Here is a 9,405-nt window from a genome sequence, read left to right on the forward strand (position 1 = left end):
ACGTAAATCAGTGGGTTCTATTTTCTGCACATTGCAAGTGCAAATACACTGGTGTGAATCCGGCCTTACTTCAATAGATCGGACTTATGGGTGTTACTATCCAAAATGTTTTCTTAACCCCTTAAGGACCAGGCTGTTTTGTATCTTAAGGACCAGACAGTTTTTAGGGATTTTACCCATGTGGTGGTTTTACTGCCCTATTTTTTTCCTTTTGCTATCAAAATTATTTTTGTTGCTGCTTTTTTTCTGTGACATATAGGGTGATTTTTTTTTTTACATTTTTTTTTAATATCCTTTTCACTGACTTTTTTTCCGTTTTTTAGTTTTATTGGGGGTAAAAAGCTAAAAAAAATGATTTTAACACTTCTAGTTTATTTTTTAAATGAGTAGATTTACGCTAAAAAAAACTAAGAGAACGGGTTCATCATTTTATTTCAAACGTTTTGATATATAGTATGGTTTTGCTTTACAGGGTGCGTATATCGATGGTTTTGGTTGGCGTTGGCTTTGGGTTATTTTCTTTCTGAGGACTGTTTCAGATGACCGTATATCGGCCGGGTATTCACGCCCAGCCGATATACGGCATCTCTGTCTGCAGGGGGAGGAGGCTGGAAGAGCCGTGAGCAGTGCTCTGAGCTCCTGCTCCCTCTCTGCCTCCTCTCCACCCCCTTTCCGCCCCTCTGCACTATTTGCAATGAGAGGAGGTGGGACGGGGGCGGGGCTAAGTCCCCGTAGGGAACCTTAGGGCTTATTCAGATGTACGCATATCAGCCGGATTTTCACGCCCAGCTGATATGTGCTGTCCCTTTCTGCAGGGGGAGGAGGCGGGACGGGAGCAGTGCTCTGAGCTCCCGCCCCTCGGCACTATTTGCAATTGGAGGGGGCGGGATGAGGGTAGAACTTAGCTCCGCCCCATTTTGCCCCTCCCATTGCAAGGGACAGCATATATTGGCCTGGCGTGAAAACCCAGCCGATATACACACGTCTGAATAAGCTCTTAACTTGTGACTATTTTGCGGATTGCAGTAAATGGTATTTCTGCTAGCATGCTATTAAGACAGACCTTTTGGAACAGGCAGAAATATATAGCAGCCCTGGGGGCCTTCAGAAAGCCCCTGACTGCCACAACCCCCAAATGGCACGTTGCAGTCCCGTTGCAAGGGGGCTGTTCCAGATCTCTGAACGCCGATCCGGGCATTTAATGGGTCAACAGCTGCGTTAGGCATGAACGCTGATCGCGGCTGTTGCAGGCAGGTGTTGGTTGTCAAAGCCCGGCCATGTATGGAGGAGGCTGGCCCCTGTTCCGCTCCATACAGTCAGCACTCTAAGGATGTACATGTTCATAAAACGTCTCATCCAAGTCCGCTGCTGGATATCTCCATCTTGTCTAGCTTATTTTGTGTAAGCACAAGTCAGCAGGAGCTCTTGCCCTTATGTGCCCCCGCCATGAGGGTCCCTATGCGAAATTTTGCCATGAGGCTCAGCCCGTTCTAGTTCTGCCCATGGGTGGTCTTATCTAGCTACATGGGGGTAGTCTCATCCAGCTTCCCCCTACATCTGCTGTGCGGCCTCCCACCGTGACCGCATCTATCCGGAGCTGTGTATCCTATACGTACTTTGTGTATTAATTCCTTAACACTTCTGCTTTCTGTTTATAGCCGGAGGCTGAAAATCTGTTCAGATTTAAAGGGCCACTCTGGCGGAAACACATTTTTGCAACCCGGCACCCCTTACCTGGAGATCTCTTTGTATCGCATTCACTTCCCTGCAGTGCAGCCCCCTGCCTGATGCTTATCAGACAACATCTTGAGAGTGAAATTTTTCCTTTTAGTTTCACATCTATCCCATTATGCAGCCGCCCACCATTACCTAGAGGCTTTATTATTTGTGCCTGCTGCGGGGACACCGTTTAATCATTACCTGAGAATTTGACTAGTAACTGAGTACATAACCCCAAGTAGATCTGAGCTGGTTGGAATTGAGATCACATGACAAGCGTTGTGGAATAAGTTGGCGCTACACACCAGGATACATTCAACTGCACTGACACATTGTAACAAACTGGCAGGACAGGAGAGAGATTTGGTTATGGAGGGGTCAGTTCTTGTTTAGGACTCATTCACATCAGTGTTTTGATTCTCACTTTATATGGATCCTTAAAAAAAAAAAAACATAGAACGTACAGGAAAACGGAATTCAATTGCAGGTCATAGTTCCCTTTTTGTGTGTTTTTTAACAAATCCAGCAGACTGATGCGTTAAAAAATGTCCGCATTCCACCAGTTTGTCTCTGTTTGCTTCCGCTTACATCCGGTTTTAACAGATTCATTCTGACTCTTTGGTCTTTCCAACCATCTGCGCCGGCGCACTAAAAATGGGTCTGTGAAACATCAAAAACAAACGGAAGCCTTTTTCGTTCCGATCCCGTCACCCAATAACTATAATGGTAAAAATACACTGGATCTGGTTAATTCATGTTTATTAAACAGTAGTAATAGCTCAGACTGCTGCGCTAGTGTGCTGCAAAACAAAACAAAAACTGAAATAAAATGGAACGGGATTAGACTGAGCGTAAGGCCAGATTTACACGAGTGGATGTCCGTTGGCACCGTGTTTTTGCGGATTGGGCGTTTTGTATTTGCACGCGCAACAGCATTTTTTTACTGCCCTTTTTGCCACGCAAGTCACATGCACAAAAAATCATACTGATGCTCTCAGCTTTTGAAACGGCCAATTAGCGTAATGAGTACAAAATATGTTCTTTTCCTGCGCAAATGCTCAGGAGAATAGAGAATGCTGTGTATTGTTTTGCATGACCAAATTGAGGATATCAAATACACCCATGTGAAGGAGCCCACTGCAATCCATGCCGTCTATTCTCCGCATGTTGCGCATACAAGTACATCTGTGTGAGTCTGGCCTAATAGAAGCTCAGAAAATCCCATTAGACTTAAAACAGGACCTTTTTTTTTTCCAGCTTATGCAGCTTTTCAGATGGAAATTCAAAAAGAAGAGGAAGGGACTTGTTATTTGTAGAGCGTCAACTTATTTCACAGCGCTTTCAGGTCATTTGTTTAGAACCCCCCCCAAATATTCCCTGCATTCATCCTGCAAATATCTGGCGAGTTTACAAGAAGAAGATGACCGCTGTTCATATTTTTTGACCCGATGTTCCTGTTCCTCCCAGAGCTGTTTAGTAGGTTCAGCTCGGAAATCTATGCAGCCAGTCCAATCGGAGAACATCCATATCCTCAAACCAACATAAAACAGCGTTGGATTTGTGACAAAGCACGTTGTCTTGTTGACCATTCCCACATTGTTAGCAGCACATTGCCGTCTAGAATGTCAGGGTACACCTCTGTGTCTATGGTCCTTGTCACTACAACCAGCAGACCGAGGCCATGCCACGTAAAACATCCCCAGACTATAACAGAGCCACCACCATACATAACTTTTGGCATAACACACTCAGGTAAAAGACGTTCCCCAGGCTCCTCCCCATCCAGGTACCTCCATCTGATCTGCAGATGGGGTAGAGCAATTCGTCACTCCGTATAATGTTCTTCCATTGCTCAACTGTCCAATGATGACGTCCTTGCAGCATTGTAGACAGGCCAATGCATTTTATTTGAGAGAACTCAGAAGACTTATAGGATGAATGGAGGGAAATACCAGCCCAACTTTATCAGACGTTAGTCGAAAGTATGCCACGTAGAGTATCTGATGTCATTACGGCCAAAGGAGCCTCAAGTACTAACATATGGAAATAAATACTACATTTGATTCTTGCTCAGGTGTCCAATGACAAATGCATTTCTGTGACTATCCAATAATCCAGAATCTGATTATCTGACACCTACCATGTATCTTGTGAAGTACTAAAAATGCATCCTAGCATGAGATTAAATGCACATTTGGAAAATAGAGATCCGCAGAGGCAGCAGTGCGTCTATATTAAACTTGTGTAAAAGCCCTTCGCAGATATAGACTAAAATTCAAATTTAACCTTTATTGAAGTCCTTTCTTAAAAAACATAGATATGGGCCAACAAACAAACCAAAAACATATAATGACAAGGAGACAAATATAGTAGGGGAATTATAGTAGAATAGTTCGTAACTGTCAAAGCCACTGATAGTATATGGTGACTATAAGGGTGCATTCCCAAGAACATATATCAGCTCGGTTTTCACGCCGAGCCGATATACGTCGTCCTCATGTGCAGGGGGGGGGGAGGATGGAAGAGCCAGGAGCAGGAACAGAGCTCCCGCCCCCTCTCTGCCTCCTCTCCGCCCCTCTGCACTATTTGCAATGTAAGGAGGCGGGATGGGGGCGGGGCTAAGTTCCAAGAATTAGCCCCGCCCCCGTCGCACCTCTCTCCCAGAACAAAAAAGTCCGTAGACCTCTTCCATTTGGTCATGTATTAGCATCAATTGTCTGTGCTAGTTGATGCTATATTGGATTTTATTCAATCGATTATATAACAGCATCACCATCAGAGCCACAGGCTTTGTCTATTTCATTTCTTTGCATTTTTTGGATTTGGTATCGCTGTGCTTTTTACTAAGCTAGGGATAGTTATAAATCTTGCTCATTAGGACTAGGGATAACTATCATAGGCCACCGCTAATGAGCTCAGCTAGTACTCAGTGAGAAGTTTATGTATTTCTCAATTAAACATCAGTAATCCTTTAGTGAGTTTACCAGTACTACCTTCCCTTTATACTGCGCAACTGGGGTCTAACCAAGACCCCTGGGACAGAACGTCCCGAATATTGCGCAATCAGTATCTATTCGATACCTCATCAATTTATACTAACAGGGACGAATTCTATTCTAGTTCATCGCCCAGAAGCTCACAGGGTCATTTAATCATAGCACCTGAGGAACTGCTGGCAAACCCACTTATTTATTGTAAAGTGCCAACACTTCAGGGGGCGGGGCTTATTTTTACCTCCGTCGTTCTTAAAAGGACAGGGCGGTTTAAAAATAGACTGGGTGCAGATTTTGACTGATTTTGGATGCGGAAATGCTGTGGATTTTGCCACAGAAATTTCCGCTGAGGACATTCTGCAGCATTTCCACCTCGTGTAAACATATCCCAGCAGTGATAGTGACCCCCCCAGAGCGGCCCCAGCAGTAAGGGTGACCCCCCCCAGAGCAGCCCCAGCGCTAATAGTGACCCCCCCCAAAGCGGCTTTAGTGGTTATAGTGCCCCCGCACAGCGGCCCCAGGGCTAATAGTGACCCCCCCCCCCCAAAGCGGCTTTAGTGGTTATAGTGACCCCGCACAGCGGCCCCAGGGCTAATAGTGACACCGCACCGTGGCCCCAGTCGTAATAGCGACATCCCACAGTGGCCCCCTAGTAGTAATAGTGACACCACACAGTGGTCTCAGTGGTAATAGTGACATCCCGCAGTGGCCCCAGTAGTAATAGTGACATCCCACATCAGCCCAGTAGTAATAGTGACATCCCACAGTGGCCCCCAGTAGTAATAGTGACACCACACAGTGGTCTCAGTGGTAATAGTGACATCCCGCAGTGGCCCCAGTAGTAATAGTGACATCCCACATCAGCCCAGTAGTAATAGTGACATCCCGCAGTGGCCCCAGTAGTAATAGTGACATCCCACATCAGCCCAGTAGTAATAGTGACATCCCACAGTGGCCCCCAGTAGTAATAGTGACACCACACATTGGCCCCTGTAGTAATAGCGCCCCCCTCTGAGACCCAACCCTCCCCTTAGCCCCCTCTGCTTGGTGCTGTTGCTGCCACTGATCCCAGGAGCACAATGTGACGTGCTGCCGGACACCTTCTCCCCTCCCCTGCTCTCGCAGAACCAAGTAGGGGACGTCAGAGGAGGGGGAGGAGGATCCCGGCTGCACACTGACATCACCGGTATTTACTAATGTGGTGAGCGGCCGACGGCTGCGAGTGCCGCCTCTGGCACACATGCCATAGGTTCGCCACCACTGCGCTATATCTTCAAAGTGATCCTATTGTACCTAGCAATGATTTACATCTATAATTTATGCTAGTCTAAATACCGATTTCAAGAGCTGTTATATACTCGATTGAATAAAATCCAATATAGCATCAACTAGCACAGACAATTGATGCTAATACATGACCAAATGGAAGAGGTCTACGGACTTTTTTGTTCTGGGAAATTACTCGTTGCCCCAGATCCAGTCCCGTATAAACTGCCATTCCAACACGGTGTTTTCATCTCTCCCCGTGTACGGATATTGATGCATAGTATCGGACTTGATCTACAATTTGGCATCACTGTCATAACTCAGTTTCATTGATAGTGACTCATGACCATCTAGCTCTTATAGTCACCATATACTATCAGTGGCTTTGACAGTTACGAACTATTCTACTATAATGCCCCTACTATATTTGTCTCCTTGTCATTATATGTTTTTGGTTTGTTTGTTGGCCCATATCTATGTTTTTTAAGAAAAGACTTCAATGAAGGTTAAATTTTAATTTTAGTCTATATCTGCGAAGCACATTTTGAAAATACAAGCACTTTTACATGTGATTTTCTGTGGAATTCACTTGATTGGGGCTGAGCTGTAATACCAGACATGGCCTGTGGACCAGGGTGGCGATATAAGTGAGGAACCAGGAGTAAAGTCCCTCTAATATCATCCAATTGCTTATTGTTTTAAAGGACAATTAGTAGAGTTGATTATGTTTCTTCTCTAGAATGGGGACACTGAGGGACGTGTGACTATTGACTCCACACAGGATCTATCACATATTGGCCACCAGCTCTTGTTGTCCATGTTGAGTGGCGTTTGCACCAAGGTGAAGGCTTTGATGTGAAGATGAAGCCTCCACTTTTACTGCTCTCACTATTGGACCCCATTGTCACATCCCCCTGATAACACATTTCTATTCATGTCCCTAACAATCCCCTGGCTCATCTCCCCAGGCGCCCCTCTGTATGATGTCAGTCCCATTGTATTCACCATGTCCCATGTAAATGTGAAGCTGGGACCCCCTCTAGCAGGACGATGGGGGAGCCCTGCTCACCAGGAGGTAAGTCAACGCTCTTGGTGGCAATGATATATGATGGATGTGGATGTGTATTGCTCTCTCCATTCATGTCTGTGAGAGTTGAGGAAACACATTGAATCCTCTCAATTAACCCTTAAGACTAACTTCACACGGGCGAGTGATTCCCGGCCCGATATCGCGCTCGCCAACATGCGATATCCCTGTGGATGTGAGACGTTTTTATATCTTGCAACGCACAAATCTCACACGATTTTCTCGGCTTTAAGCATGTCCTACCTCGGGCTGCGCTCACTTGGGCTGACCGGATTCCGGCTGTGAGCCCGGCCAGCAACCTTGCGTACCTGCTATGTCTGTATTGCCTATGACCGCTGCGGTTCGTCATTGGTCATGCGCAGTGCAGTTGTTATTTTTTTTTTATATTTGCATTATTTGCGCCATTTCTACCAGCAACCCAAATGCATTGTTACTAGCGTCTGCGAGTCGGACACCTTTATTGACTTCAATGGAGGCCATCCATGCGGAGTCCGCGGCAAAATAGAGAATTTTCTGCGTTTTTTCTTCTGCTTGCGGAATACGCAATTCTTATCCGAGAGTGTGAGCGAAAAAGAGGAAGTACCTGCCTTACAACGTCTGCGTTTTGCCGCGAACGCGGATCGCTGTTTCCGCAATTGGAATCCACCCATGTGAGCCTGGGCATGGGAAGCCGTGTGAAGCAGGTCCAATCTTTGAGTGTGCTCTCGTATTGCCCATTGTTCTCAATGGGGCCGGCAGCAGCATCGCACCACATGCTAGGTGCCGGCGAGTGCGAGCTGAGGTATTTTATTTTTTCGCAGGAGGACCTGTGGTTGCTATTAGTGCCAGTTTGGAGTACATACGACTTTTTGGTTGCCCATTTGCTCTTGGAGACGGGGCAACCAAAAAAGTGCGGTTTGGGTGTTGGGTATTCTTTTTTTCTGATGACTTCTACTGTGTGGGATAAATAATGTGTCAGGCTAGCTTCACATGGCCGAGCGCGGTATCAGGCCATGAAGCTCGGCCCAATATCGTGCACATGCGATGTCCCTGTGGATTGTAATGCCATGATCGGTATTCTGCAGCCCCAAGAAGCCCCCCGCTATGAGATCACAAGGTGCTATTTGGCTTCTGAAGATCCACAGGTAGCTTGATAGGCTGCTTGTCAGAATGCAGTATAATGCAATACTATGGTATTGCATTATACTCTGTGAGTGATCAAATGATTGTAAGTTCAAGTCCTCCATGGGGAGTAAAAATTAAAAAATCAAAACAAAAAACTCCAAACCATATTTGATATAACTGCGTCTGTAAAAGTCCGATCCATCAAAGTAACGCATTATTTACCCTGTGCGGTGAACGTCATCAGAAAAAAAAAGAATGCCAGAATTGCGCTTTTTGGTTACCCAGTCTGTAACAAAAAATGGAATGAAAAGCCATAAAAAATCATATGTACTCCAAAATTACATACTCCTGTAGTAGCAATAGAAACTACAGGACGTCCAGCAAAAAACCGAGACCTCACACAACTACCTACCGTATGTGGACGGAAAAATGTAAAAAATAAAATATCTTTGGAAAATAATAAAAGTAGCAAAAGAAAAAAACTATAAATTTTGTGTTGTCATAATCGTACTGACAACCGTATTATCGGCTCAGTTTTCACGCCGAGCCGATATACGGTGTCCCTGTCTGCAGGGGGAGGAGGATGGAAGAGCCAGGAGCAGGAACTGAGCTCCCGCCCTCTCCCCCCCTTGCCACTATTTGCAATAGGAGGGGGTGAGATGGGGCGGGGCTAAGTAACATCACTTAGCTCCACCCATGTCCCACCCCTCCCATTGCAAATAGGGGCGGGGAAGGGGCGAGGCTCAGTTCCTGCTCCTGGCTCTTCCATCCCCTCCCCCCACACCTGCAGACAATGACACGGTATATCGGCTCGGCGTGAAAACGCAGCCGATATACAGTCGTCTGAATAAGCCCTTAAGTTGTCCTGACATTTTTGTTGCAGTGTGTGCATTGTAGAAACAAGACCCCTCCCCACCCCCACAAAGATGGCGGAATTTAGCTTTTTTTTCAATTTCACTCTACTTCGAAATTTTTTAACGTTTTTCAGTACATTATATAGTAGCATTGAAAAATACAACTCGTCTCGCAAAAAACAAGGTCTCAGACATCTACATTGATTGATAAATAAAAGATTTATGAATTTTTTGAAAGTGGGAAGAAAAACCTGAAAATGAAAAAAAAAAGGACTACGTCCTTAAGGGGTTAAACTGTATCATACCGGCAAAAATATTCTTTCACTTTTCCTACTGAAGGCAATAACCTTATGTGGTTGCACCATTCTATCACTAGATGGCG

This window comes from Eleutherodactylus coqui, chromosome 4 (assembly GCF_035609145.1).
Source record: "Eleutherodactylus coqui strain aEleCoq1 chromosome 4, aEleCoq1.hap1, whole genome shotgun sequence".
NCBI classification, from domain to species: Eukaryota; Metazoa; Chordata; class Amphibia; order Anura; family Eleutherodactylidae; genus Eleutherodactylus; species Eleutherodactylus coqui.